The 25,434-nt window shown below is 42.5% G+C and overlaps 1 protein-coding gene and 1 pseudogene across 12 annotated transcripts in view; both read right to left on the bottom strand.

Annotated features, from left to right (window-relative positions):
- The window catches only part of LOC147015460 (leucine-rich repeat-containing protein 49-like), a 356,628-nt gene that overhangs the window by 72,414 nt on the left and 258,780 nt on the right, over positions 1-25,434 (bottom strand). The window lies entirely within an intron of this gene.
- LOC147015463 (uncharacterized) lies at positions 20,430-22,818 on the bottom strand (annotated as a pseudogene).

The following is a 25,434-nucleotide window of genomic DNA, read 5'->3' as shown; positions in this document are numbered from 1 at the left end:
TAATATCATTGTGTATCACAAATTGCACGTTCAAAAAGTTTTATGGATGGCATACTCAGGAAAATCCAAGAGACGCTAAAAGAATATGAAACGCACATACAAATAAATAAATAAAGTTATCTTTTCAAATTATATGCACTTTGTAACTAAAATATAATATAATGAAATGTAAATACAAAAAACTTTGGCAAGTCTTTGAAGATTGTGAGTATCTGGTTCATAGAACTTTTTCCAGGCCATATGTAATCTGACACTATAATCCAGGAACTTGTTTTTTTTGAGAAAATGATGTGGTTATGAGCTCCAGATTTGTGATTTGGCTAAAGAAGGAGTTTTCGTAACTCAAGAACATCGTCGAGCTGTGGTTCCTTTTCTGTTTGGCAATTGATCTTGCACTGTGGAGACTGCATAAACTGAAAATGTGGAAAGTTCGTCTGAGCAACATACTGACTTACACAATGGTCTTCCACTGCATCATGGCATCACCATAGCCCCATTAATCGCAAGTATTGTGGTGTCGAATAATTAAACACAAACCTTTTATACCAAAAGAAGGGAGTTTAAACTAGCAATTGGACAGCTGTGATAATCCCAGCAGAATATACCGGCATGCTGAATGGGTCATTCTGGAACACATTAACTCAGAAACATGGCATTTTAATAACACGACCTCTGAATGAAACAAAATTGGTCACAGAAAAAGATTATTCGGCCAAAAAAAAAATCAAATTAACACATCTGTATCTTCAGCTTTATCATGTTAAAAGAGCAGAGCTCAACAAAATAATTGGAAGAAATAAAAACAAGCAAATTTACCCCTCAAAGTTACTCATTTTTCTCGAGGAAAACCCAATCAAGAATGAGGTTCTTTAAAATGGGTGCATTCATTGGAAATTGGAATGATTTGTTAGCTGGGACAAATAAAACCAACAATATTACCTTTGCTAAATTCACAGAATAGTAAGTAAAAAACTTACATTTCAAAAAATGTAAGTAAAAGTAAACTAAGATAAGCATTTTTTATTTTTGACCTACAAGGCAAATTAAATGGATGAATAATAAATCAAAAAGTTTGAGTGAAAGGTTAGCAATCAGTAGGAGGGGTTACGGACATTTCCAATCGCTCAACGGAAGGGATAGATTGCCATGTGATGAGTTGCTTTACTGCAACAGCCAGAGATCCACTTGGACCTTTGCAGCAGAGCAACCTGTCCTGTGACAAGTTTAGCCACAGGCCCATTGCCAAGCCTTTTGCCAATATACAACATATTAGGGTTATTTTACAGGACCACAAACTCCAAACACGGTCTTGTCAATTTCAAGGATACTTCTAAAATAAGCTTTGCTGCAGGTCAAAAAGGAAGGAAAGGTAAAATAAGTTGTGCATAACACATTAGAAATAGGAACTCCCTTGTTATTTAACTCAACGCATAAAACTCATGATGAAAACTCGTGAAAAAAAAACTATTCAAAAAACCCGTTGCATCGAAAGAAACTGCACATTTAAATGTCTCAATGTTTGAATACACTCTGCACAAAAATAATTAACAGCTATTAAAATGTGAAGTAAACAATGGACTCGCAGTTCAGAACTTTCTTGGTCATGTGCTTACAAAACCATGGCTATTGAGGAAGGAAACTCAATCAGGAAATTGGACGTGCAACATGTTATGTTGTAATTATCATCACTTGAATTGTAGTGTGGCAGATAATGTGAGAAAATTGAGAGGAATTGTGACTTTTGTGGGAAAAGTACCAAAATTGGCATATATCATGTTAATATGTGCTAAATGATTTCAGATATAGTGCCAAGCTCAATATTTCCCCTGATGCCCATAAATGGGGAAAAATGCAAGATGGCCATCGCACGAATTGTGACAATCTATCAAGTCGCATATTTTTGGTAATTTATGATGTAAAAACGTGAATGAAGTGTCATTTTCTACGTTTCCAGATGTAAGGAATCCAATGTCACCATCATTTATTCGAAAAAAAAAATGCAGAAAAATCTTCATGGAGACGATTGTATACTAAAATTGGCTCTGCCCAATATGAAAAGCAGACTTTTTGTCAATAATGTGTGACAGTCACTATGTTGAAATGATTACGGCATGTATTCCAGACAATGATGTAATTCTTTGTTAATTTATTATAAACACACTAGGAAAAGAAACATGGCACAAACACACATATGCATGAACACGCTCATGTGTATTGAGTGACTATAAAAAAAACAAATATGGTAAAATATTGAATGTACCATGAAATATATTTACCTTAATTGCCATTATGGTCACAGTTGCTACCGCAATGGCAGAGTGCTATACACTTCAGAACAGCTTTGATGCACTTGCAGTGTCTTCTGCACCCCTTCTGGCAACCACATCATCACAACTCCGAACAAGATACTGCTGCTTCAAACAAGATTGCTTTTTTGCCACTTGTTCTCATCTATGAGGTCAGCCTTTACATGATGGCCATCACCTGTGAGAGTACTATCAATGGAAAGGACTTTTGCTCACAACCACAGGGAAGAAATTTGTGTAAGACTCAGCCTCAGAAAGGTTATGGCTGATGGTAATTAGAATGAGAAGTTCAAGAAATTGAACCTCTTCCATTGGATGACCAAGGAAATAGATAGGTGGGTTCGTTTGGCAATCCTTCCAGAGCAATAGGGTAAGACTGTGAATTTTTTTTTCAAGATTGAAGGACATGTTCCATTTATCAGACCAGTGTTCTTATCAATTCAAGGTCAGCAGAGAAATTAGTCTGCCTATAAGAGGGATGGGGCACAATATGACACAATGAGTTGGCATAAGCAAAAAGGAAGAGAGGGTTTTTCAGAACATCAGTGAGGTCATTTATACAGATAAGGAATAAGAAACAAGACTGGGCCAAAAACACTACATTTGGGGAATTGCAGCCTCCACTGGGAGAATCGAGGAGAGGGTTCCATTAATTTCCAAACATTGACGGCATGAGTGGAGGAAGTCAGAAATCCAGTAATGAAGACAGCCTTCTGTGCCACAGAGCTTGGCAAACAAAGCAGGATGCCACACTGTGTCGAATGCTGGCAATATGTTGAGGCAAATGGCTTTGACCTCTTGTTTGAGATTGAAGACCACCAACCATTGCTGAGAGAGGAGCAGAAGCATATCCACATTTCAGTGACTGGGACAGAATCCAAACTGATTGACAGAGATCAGGTTGTTTGAAAGTAGGAAAGACTTTAACATCAGCAGCAAATGTGTTTTTTTTATGATCAAGGCTTGTAGAAGAGCTAGAGCAAAATGGAAGGAAACAAAATGGAAAGGGGGAACCACCAACAGCAGAGTAGAAGTGAGAGTGACAGTAAGATCAAGGGGAGGGGAGAAGGACACATGGGGGTGAACAAGCTATCTACAAACTGAATGAAACACAGTAAGAAGAGGAAGGGAAAAGCGGGGATGAAACAGTAAAGGAACAAACCAACTGACAACTAACAAGCAAAAAGTGGAGAGGGATAGGGGTAAAAATCACAATAACCTGGAAAATGGAGTGCTTAGGAATGGAGTCATTTGGGAGTATAGGAGATCATGTTTATGCATGCGGGATGACCTGAGGTAGTGGTGAACAGCCATCTTGAAGCCCTGGAGGGATGAATGCAACTGAACAGACAGGGGCAGTTGGTTCCACAGGCAAGAGAAAAGAAGAACAAATGAGTGGAGGTGAGAAGTGAGCCTGGATTTTTGGAGTTTAACAAGAAGTGGGTAACTAGCAGACCAATGGTGTGCACCCTACAGAAATCTGGGAGGATCAGAACCAAGAGAGGGCAGAGGGTGCAAGACCAAAAAAGGATGCAGTAGAATGCAGAGACCACCAACCTGTCTGCAATGCAAAACTAACAGACCAAGACACTCAGCTTCGTTGCACGAGATCCCAATGATGTTGAGGGCCTTGCTTTCCATGGTATCAAGAGGGACAAGGTGTGAGGCAGGGACGCCAGCACAAAGACGAGAGCAGTACTCCATGAAGCTATGAGTGAAGCCTTGTAACTTGTTAAAAGTTCAGATTGGCCAAAGAAAGAGCTAGCATAATGAAGGATGCCAAGTTGATGGCTGGATTTGGAGGCCATCTTGGAAATATGCTCTACCCAATAAACATCATGGATATGGTGAGGCACAAATGTTTGAGTGATTTCACCTCTTCAAGTGTATTGATAACATGGTCTGCGCTCACAGAAGAGAAATTACACAGAGCAAATCAGGACACAACACAACCAAGGGAACAGCATAAGAAAGTGGAAACACCAACAGCAGCACATAAGGAGAAAGTAGACGGAGACGGACAAACAAGGGATGCAGGTATGATGAGGGGTAAGGGAGAATGCAAAGGGTGGACAATATGGATACAGAAACAAAATTGTGTTTGACCAGTTTGTGATTTTGTCAATGTCTGAAGAGAGGGAAGAGGCTGCTGCCTGTCTGTCAGAAGGATGAGAGATGTCACCGCAGAGAGTGGAGTCATCAGCAAAAAATAGAGGATTTTCCAGAGTTGGTGAGATCATTGATGAAGATTAGGAACAACATGGGGTCCAGAACACTGCCCTGGCATAACCCAGCCTTGACAGGGAGAGAAGTCAGTGATCCATGAGAGGAGGTGGCCTTGGATGCCATGAGCAGAGAGTGTGGAGATTCAAACAGGGTGCCAGACTGTATCAAATGCACAAGATATGTCCAGAGAGATGGCCCTGGTTTCATGTCTGATATACAGGGCTTACATCCATTGTTGGAAGAGTAGAACCAGCATGTCCAAGGGAGAATCACTGGGTCTGAAATGAAATGGATGATCTGAGATCAGGTCATTGGAGAAAAGGAAGGATTTAATGTCAACTGCAATGATAGATTCCATCACCTTGCTGATAATAGGAACTAATGTAATAGGCCTGTAGTTAAGAGGATCCATTTTACACCATATTTGTGTATTGCAGTGATGTTGGCTAACTTCCAGGCAGATGGAAACTGACCCAGAAAGAATGATCAAATGAGCAGATCAGAAAGAGGATGAGCAAGAGCAGCAGAGCAGATTTTTAGTGCACATGCACTGATGACGTCTGGGCCTGTCACAGAATTTGAGTTGAGGTTTCTCCCCTCTACACATTCTCAAGTGGGAAAGACAGTATCCAGAAGCATTTGGGTGTGTGTTGGGAGTGAGGGGTTCGGTACACAGGATATGGAAGCAAACACAGAAATCAGACATTTGGCCTTCTTATGAGCAGTCAGCTGTGGTCCCATTTTAAGTGAGGAAGGGGAGCATACCCCAGAGTCAGACTTAACAAGGTTCCGCTATGTCTTTGAAGAAGCAAGTGAAGGAAGCAAGGAGGTTGCAGGCCGTAAAGAAAGCAGGGTGTGGCAGGATGTAAGGGAAGCAAGGGGGGGAGTGATGGAAGCAAAGAGGGGGCAAGGTGTGAACAATGTAATCCAGAGGGGATATAGGGCATGGAGGAAGCAAGGAGGGGAGGGCATGAGGTGGATGGACATGTAATTGTGGGATGCTGAGCAGGGGTGGGGAGCCTGGAGTGGGTTTTGGGGAACCCTGGTGTGAAGATGATGTGGGAGAGGGTACTGATGTGAGGGAGTTTGTCACCAACATCCCACATAGAGTACAAAAAGGGTTGGACTTGAGGATTCCAAGGGCAGAGAGATGAAGACAGACATCAGGATTGGGAGGGCAATGATGATTAAAGGCACAAATGAAGACAACATTGTATGAACACAATGGTGGATGAGACATGAGTTTACAAGTCATCCAGAGATGGAGAGAATGGGAGAATAAAAGGCAGACTGTGAGAAAGGTGTTGGGAAGCAAGTATGTGGGCAGATTGAATATTTTTAAATTGCCATTTAAAAAGGTTTAAAATGATGGAGAGATAGTTGAGGCTGATGAAGAAGAAGAAGAAGAGGAAGAAGAAGAAAAAGAGGAGGAGGGGGAAGAAGAAGAATAAAAGGAGAGAGGAGAAGAAGAAGAAGAAGAAAAAGAAGAAGAAAAACAAAAAGAAGAAGAAGAAGAAGAAGAAAAAGAAGAAGAAGAAGAAGAAGAAGAAGAAGAAGAAGAAGAAGAAGAAGAAGAAGAAGAAGAAGAAGAAGAAGAAGAAGAAGAAGAAGAAGAAGAAGAAGAAGAAGAAGAAGAGGAAAGAAAAAGAAAGAAGAAAGTTTTGTTGTCTTTTTTATATTTGTATTAAACAGAAGGTGTAAGGAAGGAATTAAAGTGAGGGTGGTGAATAATAGGACATAGATGGAGAGATGGAGAGATGGGGAGTGAAATAGTTAGCAAAAAACGGGTAGCACCAAATCTCTCGGAGGACTAGAGAAGTGACAATTAACAGGAAACTGGAAACAGAAGTCGGAAACTGAATGGTTTCATGAGTTTGCTTGTAATTGAAAGCAAATTCACTTGCATAAAGTCTGTATGGTCTGTTTTTGCACCCTTGTAGATGGGAGTGATGTTTGTTAACTTTCATGCAGGGGAGAATCAGAAAAAGAAGGACAGACTGGATAGGGCAGACAGAATGGAAGAACAGAACTTGAGAAAATTTGACAAAGCAGTGTCAAGACGAGACAGAACTTTCTGTTCCTTCTCGAGTGAGGACACAAAGTCCAGTGGACAGTGGGTATGTCAGGGTAAAATGGGGACAAAATGGGATGGGTTGGGTACACAAGATTTGGAGGTGAAGACAGAGTTTAGACATCTTTCTTATCTGCAGGATTGCTGTTTGCAGTGAGGGATGGGGTGGAGGGGGAGCATACCAGCAGACTTCTTCTGTTTCGCATGCACTACCACCATAACTTAAAGGAAGGAGACTGGTTGGAGAGTTCAACCAAGAGATTTGTTAGATGATATTTTCTGGCTTGCTTCAGGATGGACACACACTTGTTACGAGCCTTACGGAATGAAAAAAAGTTACCCTCAGTAGGGTTAGCTTTCCAAGCTGAGAAAGCAAGCTGCTTGACTGTAATCACCTCTGGATTCATTGTCCCAGCATCTAGAGGATGGATGGGAAAGCCACAGATGCAACGGGATAAACCGGTGCATGAGAGAAAGTAGACATTTTTGAAATTATTCCCAGACAGAATCAATGTCAGGATCTGTATAGTTGATAGCCCAATCCGTTTGAAAAGGCAGATTGAAGTCCCTGCCAGTTAGCCCATATGAGTTGTAATAGTCTGTCAATGAGCTAGCTTCCTTTATAAAGGATATTTCTATATACCCTTTATTTATTTCTTATTTTTGCTTTACAACTTCTTCAGCAAGAAGAAAAAAACACGTTTTTTTCCTCAGACTCCATAATGTGTGAAACCCCAAAAGGTCCATTCTGAAACCTGCAACACATAGAAATAGATGCTGGGTGCATAATTTGTAGTGCATGATGCAGTGTCTTCTGCAGGTAAGGGTTGGAATTTGGAATTTGGCCAGGGTGTGCCAGTGACACCTTTTCACCAAAAGATACCATGTGATCTTTGCCATCCACCGACTGTTCTTTCATATGCAGCACATTGCTGTGAGTTCATTTATTATAAACACACATATGCATGAACACGTTCATGTGTATTGAGTGACTAGTAGTATTGAGTGACTAGAGTTATTGAAAGAGTGTGGGGGATTGCAGAAGAGCAAGGGAGAGGGCCGGATGAGGAGGGGAAAAGGCTCGGTGGGGATGAGGGACTAGTACAATTAAAGTAGCATCATCTGCTGGGGGTGTGGCAAGGACACTGATACAGTGTTGCCTGTTGGTTAAAGCATGAATTTGTAATCTGGCCTTGGTGCTGGTGATAAGTAGCATTATTTTTGAGAAGGACAATGGATCTTGATGTCCATCAACTAATGCCAGCAAATGAGATACCTCGTTAAACATCCATCCGAGGGACAACACACACATTGATGCCTCAACCTGCCTACGAAACACCAGGTGACAGTTTATGTAACTGAGCCGAGATTCAAACTCAGGCGAGACAGCTCAGAGGCAAGTGTGATCTACCGACTAATGCGAGCAGATGGTCTCCAGCTTAAACATCCATAGATCACACTCATTTATGAATTTCCACATCTGTGGAACAAGAGGTTGACAGTTTCAAATTGGGTCAAAAAAAAAAAAATATATATATATATATATATATATATATATATATATATATATATATATATATATATATATATATATATATATATATATATATATTGTTACGGTTGTGGAAATTCGCATTACACCATAAAGAGTCTTCGAGGCTTCGTGTCTCCTTGTCTTCGAGAGTTCCTGTGTTCTTCGGGTTGTTTGAGCTTCTGGGCTGGATGTCGTCTTCTTCTTGGCACTGCTTGTCTTGTCGGGGGAAGAGGTCCTGCGCTCGCGGCTTGGCGAGCGGCCTGTCAACGAAGGCACGGACGGGAGACGCGGCAGCGCCAGTTGTGAGGTGGACCTGCGCGTCCGGACAAGGAGTGCCGGAGAGGGTTCGTCGGCCGCGAGAGAGGTCGGGGCCAGGCGTGACCACGCTGACAGTCATGGGAGAGGGAATCACCAGCCACGAAAAGGGAAGTCGCGACTTCTTTTCTTTTTCCTTTGCTTTTTGTGTAAATGCTTGTGGTGGCGACATCCGTAAAGTAGAACTGCGTAAGTGTTGCCGTGTGTCGGTCTTAGTCGTTAGTATCTCTTTTTAATGTTTCTTTCTGTGCTTAAGTACGTGCCTTTTATTATTGTTGCTGTGACTGAATATACGTGCTTGTCTGTTTGTGTGTGTGAATAAAATGCTTGCTTGTTGAACTGTTCCCGCTCTGCTTCGTATCCTTTCATTTTATTGACTCTCCATCTTGCATCACGTAAGGGGTTCGTAGTGGGTTTAAAATGCCCGGTAATTAATCGGAACCGTCAAGGCCGACGATAACTCCGTTCGGTTATCCCTGTAATACGGAACGAACCGCTTAAGCAGTTCGTGTCCGGAGTCGGCCTGTGGCGTGGTACGATCGCCCGGTCGACCATTCGCGCAGGTACTTAGGTAGGTCGAATGTGGCGAGCAACCCTATCCTGCACGGGTGGGCAATTGGCACGATCGTGTTGAGGTTAAACCCCCACCCGTGACTGGCTCCGGGCGATAGTTCCCGGAGGGTCACGACTGAATTGTCCATTCCGGTGGGCGAGGCGGCCGCCATTCGAGTTACATGGACGTTCGCACGCCGGCGGGTGCGAATTCGCAACAAAAAATATATATATATCTTCTTCTTCTTTCAGCTGGTCCCGTTCGGGGTCGCCACAGCGGATCATCCGTATGATCCGCATAGTGATTTGGCACATGTTTTACGCCGGATGCTCTTCCTGACGCAACCCTGGTCGCCTCTTACGACACAGGGATATGGTACACCTATTTTAACCGGGGTATACACCGGCCCAGTACACTGGTACTCATTTCGCCGACCTCGGAAGGATGACAGGCTGAGTGAACCCCCTGGTGTATTAATTCAATGGCCCAACGGGGATTGAACTCAGGACCTTTTGGATCCCAAGCCGCTGCCCGAACCACTGCGCCAACACCAGGCATATATATATATATATATATATATATATATATATATATATATATATATATATATATATATATATATATATATATATATATATATATATATATATATATATATATATATATATATATATATATATATTGTAAACACTGATGAGGCACGCATGAGAGCTAACACACAGAACGAGATGGACACTACAGGGATTTTCAGGAAGGAAAGAAGGGAATTTGAAGGAGGTGGGTTTGGGGTGGATAAGTCGGATAAGAAAAGATCATGGTTTTGGATGGGGGAAGATAAGGGATGGTGGTGAACAGCTGTTTTGAAGACCTGGAGAGAAGAGTGGAATTGAACAGAGTGTGGGAGTTTGCTGCAAAGTTGGGGAAAAAGAGGAATGAAAGAGTGAAAGTGAGCAGTGATTCTTGATTTTGGTAGTTTTACCAAAAGGGGGTTGCTAGTTGACCTTGAGCACCCACCGGAAATATTGCGGGGGGGGTGGGGGATATCTCAGACAGAGTAGGGGGAGCAAAGCCAGAGAGGAGAAGGTGGAAGAGAGAAACACCACCGACCTGCTTGCAGCTAAAGAGTGAGAGACCCAAGTACTCAACCTCATCGCAGGAGATACCAATGATCCTAAATGCCTTGGTTTCCACTGGGTGAAGCCAAGAAATGTGAGAGACAGGAGCACCAGCCGAGAGGGGAGAGCAGTACTCCAGCAGGCTGCAGACGAAAGCTTTGTATGTGGTCAGGAGCTCAGGTGAACCAAGGAAGGACGATACATGACGGAGGATGCCCAGTTGGCGACTGGCTTTTGTGGCCAGCTTCGAGATGTAGCTTTCCCAAAAAAGGTCAGATAGCAGATAGTGAGACCCAGAAGTTTGAATGAAAAGACTTCCTCAAGAGTATTGTTGAGAAAGTAAATTGGGAGGGGGGGGTGGGTCCAGGTGATCGTTATGGAGAGACATCTTGAGAGTGTGAGATTTGTCAGGGTTGAAAGACATGTTCCACGTGTTGGCCCAGATTGTGATTTTATCTCGATCTGCAGAAAGTGAAGAGGCTGCTGCTTGCCGATCTGAGGGATGACAGATGGTACGGCAGAAGGTGCAATCATCAGCAAAGAGATGAAGAGTACTTTCCAGAGTCGGAGAGATCATTGATGAAAACCAGAAAAAGAACAGGATCCAGAGCACTGCCTTGAGGAACTCCAACCTGGACAGGAAGAGGGGATGAGAGAACTCCATTTAGGGCAACACGTTGGCTGCAACAGGAGAGGAAGTCTGCGAGCAGGAAGTGCAGATGACCTTGGATACTATAGGAAGAGAGTGGTGAGCAGGGCAGGGCAGGGTGCAAAACCATATCAAAAGCACGCGATACGTTGAGGGAGATGGCTCTGATTTGATGTCTGGCATTGAGGATCTCCATCCATTGTTTGGAGTGCAGAAGCAGCATATCCAGGGCAGAGAGAACTTATCTGAATCCAAATTGATGATCGGAAATCAAGCCATTGGAGAAGAGGAAGGATTTAATGTCTGAAGTGATGATGGATTCCATAACCTTCCTGTTGATTGGGAGAAGGCTGATTGGTCTGCAGTTGCAGAGATCTGTTTTTGCACCTTTGTATGCAGAGCGGTAATGTTTGCTGATTTCCAATCAGATGGCAGATGACCTTGAGCAAATGAGAGGGTGAATAGAACAGAGAGAGGGTGGGCAAGAGCAGCAGAGCAGGTTTTGAGGACACATGGGCTGGTGCCGTCTGGACCGGTTGCAGAATCTGAGTCGAGGTTTGACAGCAAACTCTCCACCTAGTCAGGAGAATAGGACTCAGAGTCCAAGAACAGCTGGGTGTGACTTTGTAAAGTGGGTACAGAAAGCGATGGGTTTGGAACACAAGATTTCGAAGCAAACACGGAGTTTAGGCATGCAGCCTTTTCCCGTGCAGACAGCTATGCAGCCATTTGAGGTAAGTGGGGGGTGGAGGGGGAACATACACCAGAAACAGACTTAACTAGACACCACCAGGATTTGGAGGAGGGCAACACATATGAGAGTTCAGACTTGAGATTGGAAGGATGTCGTTTCCTTGTCCTCCTGAGGGTAGACACACACTTGTTATGAGGTTTGTGGAAGGAACTGAGATTGCCTTCAGTTGGATTAGCCTTCCATGAGGTGAAGGCAAATTGTTTCAGGACAACTGCTTAGCCACAAGTTTCAGTGTACCATGGGCGGAATGAGGGGCAGGACAACTGAAAACGAGATGGGATAAATCTGTGCAAGAGAGAGAGAGAGAGAGAGAGAGAGAGAGAGAGAGAGAGAGAGAGAGAGAGAGAGAGAGAGAGAGAGAGAGAGAGAGAGAGAGCAAATTTCTAAGATGGGATAAATCTGTGCATGAGAGAGAGAGAGAGCAAATTTCTATTAAAGAATCCCCAGGACAAGTTGATGTTGGAGGAAGTAGAGATGGGGACCAGTCTAGAAGTTTGATGGCTGCTTGAAGTCTCTGCCAGTTGGCCTGAGTGAAATGCCAGTCTCAACGGCACTGAGGTGGTTCTCTAATAACAGCCAGAGAGATGTCCACTTTGACAAGCATGTGGTCAGATGAACCGATTGGAGCGAAGGAAGAACAGCAAGCCTTTTTTTAGGGAAATTGGTCAAAATAAGATCCAGAAGAGATGGAGTACCATTGGCTGAGATCCCGGTCGGGAAGTTGACAGATTGAGTCAGTCCCAATGAGTCACAGAAGTCTTTTGCTGAAGTGCCATCGCAGGTGAGAGAGGAATCCACACCCAGCCAACTGGCATGATGACAGATGAAGTCACCAAATATGAGGAAGAGACAGTTGGGATGAGAGTATATAAGTTGGTCCATGTTATCAGAAAGCGAGATGTAAATGGAGTCATCACTGTTTGGTGGACGGCACAACACACATAAACATGAGTTGGGAGTGGAGGGAAATCCGTAGCCAGAGATATTCCTGGGGGTATGGTGGAGAGAGGGCAATGGATGGCAAGTGAGGAATAGAGTCTTTGATGAAGAGAGCAACTCCACCACCAAGGCGAGACTCAGGTCTGTCATACCGGAGGAGGAAGTAACCAGGGAGAGATACTAGGGAGTCAGAGACGTCTTGAAGGAGGAAAGTTTCTGTTAAGCAGATGATGTCTGGTTTGTCAGTGGCAACCTGTACGGAAAGATGTTAGGTTTGAGCGAAGGCCCCAGAGGTTTGAGGTTCACACTGTTAAGGACGAGGGAGGGGAGGAGGTGTTGGATGCAGGGGAATGGAGGGGGGAGGGTAGGACAAGGGAGGAGGGGGGGAGGTAAGGAGAGTTATTGAAAGAGTTTGGGAGATTGCAGAATAGCTAGGGGAGAGGGCCGGATGAGGAGGGGAAAAGGCTCAGTGAGGATGGGTTGAAGTACAGTGGGTAGTAATAAGAGAGGGGCAGAGTGCAGTTGAAGATTGGAGGAAGTGGAGTGATGAGTTCAAAGAGAGAGGGAAGGGGATGGAGGGACCTTTGTGCATGTGAGGGGGGCAACTTTGGGAAGGAGTGAGGGGAAGAGTGGAGGGAGAAGGGTGAGGGGGGAGAGCTTTGGGAGAAGGGTGAGGGGGGGTAGTTGAGGGAGAAGGGTGAGGGGGAGAGTAGAGGAAGAAGGGTGAGAGAAAAGAGCTGAGGGAGAAGGGTGAGGGGGGGATTTGAGGGAGGAGGGTGAGGGGGAGAGTTGAGGTAGAAAGGTGAGGGGTGAGTTTTTGAGAAAGTTGATAGGGAAGTTTGGAGGGGGAAGAGTGTGAAGGTTGCTTTGCGAGGGAGGGTTCAGACGGAAGCTTTGAGAGGGAGGGGAGATGATGAGAGGAGGCATGGCCAGGGAGAAGCAGGACGATGGGAGAGGTGGGGCGAGTAGAAGAATGAGACTTGGTCGAGCTATGATCAAGAAGAAGAGAGCGGGTTGGGGGAGGTACAAGATTTGAGGGGTTGAGAAGAGGGGGGGGTGTGCTGAGAGGAAGGATGTTTGTGGTGTTTGTGGTGAGCATGTTTGTGGTGATGATCAGTGTAATGATTGAGAGAGTGAGATATCTGTTAGGTTGGAATGGAGTCCACAGATTTTAGAACACCACAGACTTTGGGACAACAGAGGAGGAGCTGTGACTGAAGCAGAAGACAGTAAAGAGGTGCCAAGAGTGGAGATAGGATGAAGGGCAAGATGGAAGGGGGTAAGGAGAGGGGATAACAGGTGAGAGGTTAAGAGGAGGTAGATTTAAGGAGGTTTAATTGAACCAACATGAGAAAACTCAAATGTAATTCTGCTATCTCTGAGCTATCTTGCCAGCTCATTTCAGAAGTTGATGGGAATTTTGAGTGGATGCCTCACTTGCGCAACCCCCACACAATTTCATTGATATCAGATACCTTCACAGGGTTGTACGAGAGCCAGGTATGAGAGAAACAAATCTGAATGTTTTTTTTTGTATATATATATATATATATATATATATATATATATATATATATATATATATATATATATATATATATATATATATATATATATATATATATATTTCGTTTGACATTTATCAAAGTTGGGTGGGGTTAGACTCAAGTTACAACTGCTCTCACAATGTCAGATCGCATGATAAATATCACACACTGGTATTAACAGGGATATATTTTCTCACATGCGAACATTGCATTCCTTTCAGAAAGAGTATTTTTTTATTATGTTGGTGAAGAAGGATGAACTTCCATTTTCAGTTGCAAATGATACCCAAACAATAATAAGAGACTTATAAACTTAATGTTCGACCAAGATGCTATGAAAGGCGGCTTAAGCTTTATCATTAAAGGTCATTCAGGAAGATGAAACAAAATCCACTGCAAATTTAGCATCGCATGATGTTTTATGGTTGTTGCTATTGTAGTAAGATTGTAGCACGCACGCACGCACGCACGCACACACACACACAAACACACACACACACACACACACACACACACACACACACACACACACAACACACGCACGCACGCACGCACACACACAAACACATACACACACACACACACACACACACACACACACACACACGACAAACGCTCAACACAGCCACTGAGCTTGTGGGAAGTGCCTGCCATCACTTCCCAGCAGGGCCGGATTTAGGTATGGGCAAGCTGGGCAGTTGCCCAGGGGCCTCCACAACCAGGGGGCCTCCACATATTTCATGAAGAAAAAAAAATTGTAAGGAAAAAATGTATTTGTGAGTGCCTGAATAGTAGTTGGTAGTTCGTGGAACAGATATAAGATATTCATCTTATCTCATTCTCTATTTTATATCGAAGTCAATTGACTTCTATGGGAGTATGGGACTTTGCACGTCTCTTTACTATTATTATCCTCAAATGATTTACAGTCGAATGACTGATAATCCTAATATTATCCTATTATCCAAAGCATTTTCTGAGGCAAACGGTCTCCACAACAGGATGTGCAACCTGGAGACTGGCATCTATGCTGTTTTTTGGCATGACATTCTTGACAGAGTTTATGCCACAAGTCACATGTTGCAAGATCCAAAACTTGATCTGAACACAGTAGTAGCAATGCTGAAGTCCTTGAAATGTTTTGTATGTGAAAAACGAGAATGCTTTCATGTTTATGAAGAGAAGGGAAAGGATATGTCTGGAACTGATAATTATGTGCAGACACGCAATGGTCAACGAAATGTGCACCTCAATCCATTGGATTATGGACGATCAGAAGAAGCTACACTCTCACTGTCTGAAAAATTTCGAGTTCAGAATTTTCTTCCAGTAAATGATCAGTTTCTGAGTTCATTGGAGCAACGATTGGAAGCCTATGAGAACACCTGTTCTCTTTTCGGTTTCTTGCGTAAACTGGAATCACTGGACTGCGATGAAATCGAAGCAGCTGCAGCAAAATTTGATGCTGAGTACAAGGATGATCTGGATCAAACACTTGGTGTTGAACTTGTGCAGTTTGCAGCCTTCCTCACTCATTTCCTGGAATACGAAGATGATAAGATAGGGAGAGAACATTTCCTTTACGAACTGTTGATGGACAAGAAAGTTGCGGATACATTTCCAAATGTCGAGATAATGCCACGGATGTACTTAGTGCTCATGGTCACAAACTGTTCTGGAGAACATTCATTCAGTAAATTGAAGTTCATCAAGAACAGACCACGTACTACAATGTGTCATGATAGGCTCAGTCACCCGGCCTTGATGAGCATTGAATGTGACATTCTCAGAGAGATTGACTTCGACAAATTGATCCAAGACTTTGCAAGGGTCAAGTCTCGTAAAGTGCCTGGTGGTCTCATCAGTCGTCTGTAAATATAGGTATTAGGTACTGTACTAGATTGTAGATTCTATGATTGACCTGCTTGCTTATTCACTGCACTATTCAGATTATTTATACTTGAAACATGGGAACTTCCAACTTCGTAGATTCTTATAGTTTGATCATGATGTTTAAAGATGTGCCTGCTTGGTTATTCAAATTCTTTATGCTTGAAACATAGGAACTTCGCAGATTCTTGTAATCTTATAGATTGATCTTGTGCTAGCTTATTTAGATTCTTTATATTTGAAACATGGGAACTTCGCAGATTCTTATAATCTTATAGATTAATCATGTGCGAGCTTATTCAGATTCTTTATACTTGAAACATAGGAACTTCGCAGATTCTTATAATCTTATAGATTAATCATGTGCGAGCTTATTCAGATTCTTTATACTTGAAACATAGGAACTAGATTCTTACATGTATATAGATTGATCATGATGTTTATAGATGTACATTTTTATTCAGATTCTTTGTTCTTGAAAAATATACTTTATGGATGACTGTAAATATGTCTTGCTTGTCACCTTTTTAGTATTCTAAGGTAGGGTGGGCCTCCACTACCGAAGGCTACCCAGGGGCCACCACATGTCTAAATCTGGCCCTGCTTCCCAGGATACTCTGGGTACCAGTGACAAAATAACAATGATGCCGCTTTTCTCATCACACTCAGCAGAGCATTTCCTCAGGAGGAATTTCCTCCTCCCCATGGATGCCAACTGATGGGGATTGTCTGTGCTCTATCCTTTTTACATGGTGAATGTCAAACAACGAAGCAACACGTACCATTCTTAAAGACTTTGGTATGACTGTGGTTTGGTTTTTAAAGTCTTTTGTTTGGTTTCCATAAGGAAATCTCCTGTACTTTGCAGCATCCTTTGTCCCTTCTACTCTCACAAGCTTGCCAGTCCCTGCTGATGAAAAGTAATCCCATAACATGATGCTGCCACCACCATGCTTGACAGTAGAGATGGTGTTGACTGGGTGGTGTGTAGTATGAGGCTTGTGCCAGATGTAATGTTTTGAAATTTGTTTTTTGTATACATTGCCGAGGCTCATATGAGAGTTAACACACAACGCACAGCAAGGGGGGAATGCAACAAGAGGGGTGGGAGAGGGGAGAACAAAACAGTGGGGGAACAGAGACATTAGGAGATCTGTGGAAGGAAGAGGGATGGGGTGGGGAACATGAGGTTTAGAAGATGGATATTACAGGGACTTTCAGGAAGGAAAGCAGGGAATTTCAAAGAGGTGGGTTTGGGATGAATGAACAGGCGTAGAAAAGATCGAGGTTTTGGATGGGGGAAGATAAGAGGTGGTGGTGAGCAGCTGTTTTGAAGGCCTGGAGGGAAGAACGGGATTGAATAGAGTGTGGGAGTTTATTCCAAAGGCGGAAAAAATGAGGAATGAAAGAGTGAAGGTGAGCAGTGATTAGTGATTTCATAGTTTTACCAGAAGGGGGTTGTTGGTGGACCTTGAGCACCCTGCGGAAATATGGTGGGGACATATCACAGACAAAGCAGGGGGGGTGAAACCAGAGAGGAGATGAAAGAAGACAGAAAGACCACCTGTGGTGAGAGAGTCAGAGGCCCAAAGTCTCATCCTCATCGCGGGAGATACCAATGATCCTAAATGCCCTGGTTTCCACAGCGTGAAGCCGAGAAAGGTGAGAGGCAGGAGCACCAGCCCAGGGGGGAGAGCAATACTTCATCAGGTTGCAGACAAAAACTTTGTTTGTGGTCAGGAGCTCAGGTGGGCCGAGGAAGGACTTTTGCACAATGGAGGATTCCCAGTCGGCGACTGACTTTGGAGGCCAGGTTGGAATTGTGGCTTTCCCAGGAAAGATCATGACAGATAGTGAGACCCAGAAGCTTGAATGAAAGGACTTCTTCCAGAGGATTGTTGAGAAAGTAGATGGAGGGGGTGGGGGGGGTTCTAAATGGTCCTTTCGGAGAGACATTGTAAGAGTGTGAGATTTGTCTGGATTGAAAGACACGTTCCACGTGTTGGGCTAGTTTGTGATTTTATCCAGATCTGCAGATAGGGAAGAAGCTGCGGATTGTTGGTCGGAGGGATGACAGATGGTATGACAGAGGGTGGAGTCATCAGCTAAGAGATAAAGAGGATTTTCCAGAGAGTCGGAGAGATCATTGATGAAAATCAGAAAAAGAACAGGGCCCACTGCCTTGAGGAACTCCAGTCTGGACAGGAAGAGGGAATGAAAGAACTCCATTCAGGGCCACATGTTGCCTGTGACAGGAGAGGAAGTCTGCGAGCCATGAGTGGAGATGGCCTTGGATACGATGGGAATAGAGTTCGGTGAGCAGGGCAGGGTGCCAGATCGTGTCAAAAGCACGCGATATGTCTTGGGATATTGCTCTGATTTCATGTCTGGCATTGAGTATCTCCATCCATTCTTGGGAGAGTAGAAGCAGCATATCCAGGTTCAATTTATATCTAACAGCATAATTTAGACCAAAAGTTTCAATTTCTGTCTTGTTTAACCACAAAATGTTTCTCCATGTGCCTGCAGTATCATTTAGATGCTTATTTGCAAACTTCATACAAATTTTTAGATGCGTCTTTTTCAGTAATGGTTTCTTTCTTGACACCTGTCCATAGAGGCCAGCTTTGTGAAGTGAATGGGATAGCGTTGATTGATGAACACTGATCCTCATCTCGGATATAAAGCCTTGCAGATCTTTCAAAGTCATTGTTGGATTTACATTGACATCCCGAAGCAGTTTCCTGCTTGCCTCACTGCTGAGTTTGGATGGGAGACCTGATCTGGGGAGAGTCTGGGTGGTATGATACATCTTTCACTTCATGGATTTCACCATACTCAAAGGGATAATAAGTGACTTTCAAATCTTCTTATAATCCTCTTCTAAACAGTGCTTCTCCACCACTTTACCAGTTTGTGAAGATTATATATTAACTTTGATTTGAAAGCATCATGAAATAAGCACAGGTGGCTTCAAAATGTGAAAACTTTGGAGGGTCGGGGGGGGGGGGGGTTGGAGTTGGGATGAATCCCCATCCACTGTAGCTGCAGCTCGGTAAACTTCGGGCATAATGGAAAATATCAAAACAAATGATTGTTTCATTCCTCTCCTCTATAATATAAGTAGCTCAAATGGCTATAAAATCAGATAATGGCTTTCCTTTTCTTCAAATCTATTTTCAGTGTCCAACAATGAAAGCTTTTAAATAACTTGGTCTCTTTGCACAAATAAATACTCTATAATAGACTATAGGGCATGTAGTAAAATCCCTTCAGAAAGTGCTTTTTGTGGTCTCCACATTGGAACTACATATATTATGTCTTAAAATATAGGTATTGCATGTCTTATCAATATCCTCTTTATTCCCACGCTCAAAAGTGGAGCATTAATTAGTAATTTCCGCCTAAAAATAATGCATCAAACAAGTAATGTTTTTTAACGGGGTACTATGGGTCAAAAAGACCTGACTACATTCAAGAGGTATTATCTTGCCAATGTGTTGACAAATGATGCCCTGTTTGGTATCAACATAATCATATGTGTCTAGTTTTAAGAAATACATTAATTAGCGCAAGTAAAGGTCAATCTTGTTAGTGACCCGAGGTCAAATGTCAATGACCTTAAATTTGGGCTAAGGTAAAATTAAAAATTTGCTCATAATTTTGTACACATTTACAAATATCAGATCATGCTGTAACATCACCAAGTTGTTTATAGGTTAGCAAGCTGTGATCCAATGGAGAGATTTTTGAAAAAAATATTTTGCATGTTGCCATGGCAACGGTTTGCCAAATTTTGTGATTTTTTCTTGCTGATGAACTATTCGGACTACCATAAATTCTGAACTAAAGATATTTTCCAAAAATGCTCTCATTAGATCACAGTACATAAAACAATCAACAATTGTGCCAATTTTCAAGGATGTAGCCCACTCACCACCTAAAAAAAATTACGATTAAATCATGAAAAGCTGAAAAACGATAGAAGCCGATAAATATTCGCATCAAAATGGCCGACGTTACATTTTGCAGATCGAAGCAACGAATGTCTGTTTACATGTCAGCACATGCAGCTCAGTGGGTGAATGCATTTCGACAATATTTAGATAAACAGATGGCAGTATTTTTTATTCAATAGGTAGCAGAACATGCTGTGAACATATAGAAACACTTACTCTATTTAGAATTGCAAAACTTGCTTGAAAATAGGTGAAAAGGGGTTATTTTTACAAAAAGATTACAACCGGAAGTGGATTTTTAGCACTTCCGGTTTGTAAAAAATAAGACTAGGGTTGTTAAAATGCACTTAAAAAGTAATGTTTGGTAATTTTTTAGAGGAAAAATGTATGGATCCAACAAGATTAATATTGTATGGGTACAAAAAACAAAAAACAAAAAATATCCATCTCCCATAGTCCCCCATTAAAAGGGAACGCGGGTGTTGCAAGTGAGAGCAACAGATATGCTGTTTAAAATGGTTTCTTTACACAGTATTCTGGAGTTATAATCCCATGTAAGTTTACCTTACCATTAAAAAGATTCTTCCTCTTCAAAGTTTTCTTCATCGAAGCAGATATCTCCAACTTCATCCATTTCTTCTTCACTTTCTTCAGCATCGTCATCGCGTACATGCATGTTGTCACAGTTCTTGCACTCGCACGGTTCGGTACAACATAGCCCCAAAGACACACAACACTGGTCATCTGCATCTGATGCTTTGCACTTGGACTTCTTGCAGGTGCAGTGTGAGAGTTCAAGAATGCTTTGTTGAGCAGGTTGCATTTCCATCCAGTTTATTGAGAGGCTGCCATCGATCAATTTCCAACCATGTCCAGCTGGTATTGGGATATCTGGGTGATTATCAAAGCTGCGCTTGCAAACAGCTGCCTGGAAGTTGGCTCGTTGTACGTGTTTGATGAGGACATCTCGGTTTGGTGGCATGACACTTTCGTTTCTTAAAGCCATCGAAAACATAGAATACCGTGCATCATTGACATGACTGTACTCCTGATGGCTGTAAAGCTTGCAAACGAAATCCTCCAGTAAAGAAACAAGCTCGTCTGTTACGGAGAAATACTCGCCAAGCATTTGCCACGCATGGGAAAGGATTTCTTTTGGGTGAGAAGTTTGATTGCTTTTGTTTTCCCTTTACCGTAAAAGGAACTTACAGAATCGCATCCTGTGAAACAGTGGAGACCTATGATGGCTTTTGCGATGTCATCTCCAAACTCCTGCTGTATGGCCTGTAAGTCAATGGTGCGTACATTGTCGTCTCTGCCAGTGTGAAAATACAACTGGGAACCCACAAGGTGCGATACAAGTGCCACACCAATAACAAACACGTCAGTGTCTGGGCTTTTGATGATGATGCTTCTGATGCCTTGGGTGCTGATGTAATGTGCATGTAGGAGCATCCTGGTGTCAGCCTCCTCTTGAGTGGAATGGAGCTGCGGTATTTCTTCAATGCTGATGGTACCATTTCTTGGTGTGATGGAATGACACATCTTGCCATGTGCAACATACAGTGTGATGCCCTAAAAGTTGTCCTCTCCACAAGTACTCCAATGGTTGAACAAGAAGTGAACTAGCTGTTCCTTATTGAAGCTGTTTGCCAGATATTTCTTCCATTGTTTAGGTACAGGTTGGTCTGCCTTGGATATTTTAATCCTCTGGGAACCACTCGCTGCCCGTCGTTTCCTCTCAGCACCCTTAATACTGATCGATGGAAACGTGTCTGTTACAAAGTGTACAGAGTTGGAGGTACTACTTAGTGCCAGGTACACTAACTGTCTCAGAATTTTTTCCGCCAGTTGACCCATGCTTGCGGGCATTCCTTTTGAACTCATTTGCTGAAGCATGGCCATGCCATCAACTACCCATACGCCTCCCTTTGGTGGGTCCACGACAGGGAAACTCTCAGGTACACTTTCTAGGTAGTGCAGCAGCCTCGCCTTGTTAGTTTTAACTAAGCATCCCTCATAAGTCGCAAGGGCTGGTGGATACGGGCTCGACGAGTATGTCATCATGCTTTTGAGATTCACTTTTCGTATTTTGCCAATGATGACCAGCCTTGCCAACAACTCATGATCACTTTTCAAAGTAACATCTTTGCCTTTAACCTTGATGGTTTGCTTGCCTGCATATGAAAATGTTTTCAGTTTCATCTTCTTCAGCGTTTTGTTCAGGTCTACATCATTACCTTGCAAGCGGCTTTTAGAAAAATTGACGAAAGCTTCATCGCCCTTTACTTTTGCGGTCATGAGGTCAGAATACACATCATCTGGTGCAATGACTCCAGATGACAAGTGAACCAGATCATTAGCATCCATTTCCGGGTCATTTTCGAAAGGATTCGTCATGCTCGTGATGGTACTCATTATTTTGTTTACGTCGTCTTCATCCCTAGTCATTCGACTGTTGGTAAAGTCTGCCCTTTTTGAAGATTTTTGAAGATTTCTAAAGCAAATGGCTCCTTGGAAGAATTTTCCACTGTATATTTAAAATGAAGTAACTATATTTTCAAACCCCAAAATGCTGTACTTTCCTTTAAAAACTAATCAAAAAGTGTATGTGGCAACCTACTGAAATATATTTCTTCTCTAAATAGAACTTTCTCTTTGGTATTAGTATCTCTCCTGTTGAGATTTTTTCTTAATTGTCAAGTTTTGCTGCAGTTATAATTACTGCACTAACATGGATTACCAGATAAATACAGTGCACATGTTAGGCAGAAACAAAAACAAAAAAATTCAAAACATTTGCTTGCCCTGTCCCAACTGACTCTTATTTTTATGTAAAGGAATACCAACCTAAATTTCAACATTCAAAACTGCACACATTTTTTTTTTCTGTTAGAAATTGCACATTCTAAATTACATCAAAACTGATGAATTTTAAACAATCATTCACAAGGGAGGAAAAAATGATTATGATTAATGATTAAGTTGGTAGAATATATTTGGAAAGGTCTTCTATCAAGTCATGTAGCAAACATTTTGCAGGGTTTTGCAGGGTGCAGGTTGGCTCCCTACCGAGACCCAAGACTCCCATGTTATAAATCCTCCAACAGGGATATCTATGGTAGGCATCTACCTTTTGTAGGGCAGGGTTATGTCAGAATATTGAAAAAGCCTGAAGATATATGGAATCGATCTACTACATGTAAAAACAAAAGTCCCACATTTTAGATTCATGTAGACTACACAAATCACAACATTTGGGACTGACCTGACCCAATATCATAGGCCTCCCTACGTGATTGTACATGCAATTTTCTCATTTGTGATGTATTTGTAGGCTACTTTTAAACTTACCGGATGATTGGGTGACATTCTGATGCTTCTGTTTAGCAGTTTGGGCACGTTTTTGCTTGGTAGAATCAGTGAAATACCGGTAACACACTGCGTGGCAACCCCCAGTTTCAGGGACCGGCAATGCACTTTCACATGCGCTGCAGTGTAGACCATGATCGCGGACGAAAGACCTCGCTAAATCGGCCTGGTTTCCCACCAAATCGCTCCAAATATCTACAGCACTCAAGAATGTTCTCACCTTTTTTCGGTAAATGGCACAATATCACCACCGACACCTGGAACATGTGCATAACTCCTATTTTTTTACACCAAATTTGACACCAACTGATGCCATTTTCACCAAACAGCATCTGTTTACACACGTGACCCGCTATTCGCCGTACCACAGCACTCTCGTACGATGTTGCTGATTGGCTCCTTTTCAAAAATGAAAAATCGCAGCAACGTTGATAAATGAAACGTACAATTTTATTGGATAAATATCGAGATCGTGATAATTATTTTACCGACGAAATATTAGTTATTTTAACCTAAAATTCAACAAAATGCTCCAACCGATGACGCAGGAATATGAACGATAATTCATAAAAAAATATTTAACTTAATTATAAAATAAGTTTTATTTAGTCGGGAGATGGAGACCACAAGACAAGCTCTTAGGACCACATGCCCTATCGTCTATAATGGTATGCAAGGAATAATGCTACCTTTGAAAAGTGATATGATGAGAAACTGGAGATGCTCTGAACTTTTTTGCCAACATACCTGTCATTGCTATGGCAACAATTCTAGCTGCTGTCGTAGAAGGAATATATAAATAAAAACGTGAGCATAAACCCAGAAGCAGAAGCTCTGTTTATGCTAATGTTTTCCAGTGCATCGATGAATCAATGAGAAGAGTTGATTGCAGTAAATAAAATAATTTTATTGCATGAAGTGCATCAATGGGGACATTTCTATACTATAAAAGGAGCCGTGTGTGTGTGTCTGTGTGTCTGTCCATGCATGGGTCCATGCGTGCGTGCATGTGTGCATCCATGCATGCAAGTTCCAGACCCCTCTATTCCTTTCGACCCCTTGACACCCCAAAGACTCCTTAATACCCAAAATATCATTTTTAACCCTAAGGCCCTTTAAGACCATGAAGAGCCTTTGGACCCCTCATACCCATGAAGACCCTTTGGATACCAAAGACCACTAAGATCCTTTAAGACCGCTAAAACCCAAAAGACACTTTAAGACCCTTTAAGGCCTTTTAAGACCTCGACGACCCTTTACGACCCCCCAAAATGCTTTAAGACCCCTTGGACCCTCAATACCCTGTATAAACTAAAGACACTTAATACCTCTAAGACCCTTTAAGACCGTTTATACCCATAAAATTATTTAAGACCCTTTAAGACCCATGAGACGCTGAATACCGTTTGGACTCTGAAGACCCTTTGTACACTTTTTAACTCTAAGACCATTAAAGTTCCTTTAGACCCCCAAGACATTTAGACCCCTAATACACCCCAATACCCTATAAGACCCACAAGACTCCTTAAGGCCCCTCAGACCCTTCATAACCCTAATATCCTTTAAGACCAGGAAGACCCTTTAAGGAAGACAAAAAGACCCTTTAAAGACACTTTAGACCTTTAAGACCCCAAAAACCCTTTATGACCCTGAAGACCCTTTAGGAATCTAAGACTCTGTAGATCCTATAGACCCCATGAGAACCCTTAGACCTCTACGACCTTCTGTCAGAGGGCCTTCTGCAGTAACACTTGAGGGTCACTGGCCATAATCAAAAGGCCCCCTATTAGAAGACTGCCTCAGTACCAAGTTAAGAGGGTGCAAAATATGATTACATATTTCATTTTCTGTCTTTTGTTTCATGTTCCCCTGATCTTCGTCAGTGGCATAGGGAAAAGTCCCACGTGGCATAGAAAAAGTCCTGCGAGGCAAAGAGAAAAGTCCCATGAAGAAAAGAGAAAAGTCCCAAGAGGCAAAGAGAAAAGTCCCGTGAGGCAAAGAGAAAAGTCACAAGTGGCAAAGAGAAAAGTCCCACGGGGTAAAGAGAAAAGTCCCATGTGGCAGGCGAGGAAAGTCCCACGAGGCAAAAAGAAAAGTCCCATGAGGAAAGAGAAAAGTTCCACGTGGTAAAGAGAAGAGTCCCACGTGGCAAAGAGAAAAGCCCCACGAGGCAAAGAGAAAAGCCCCACGAAGCAAAGAGAAAA

Source organism: Eptatretus burgeri, chromosome 12 (genome assembly GCF_056783735.1).
Source record: "Eptatretus burgeri isolate ZD-2024b chromosome 12, Ebu_testis_v1, whole genome shotgun sequence".
NCBI classification, from domain to species: domain Eukaryota; kingdom Metazoa; phylum Chordata; class Myxini; order Myxiniformes; family Myxinidae; genus Eptatretus; species Eptatretus burgeri.
The sequence above is the reverse complement of the archived record's forward strand: the minus strand, read 5'-3'. Positions and strand labels throughout refer to the sequence as shown.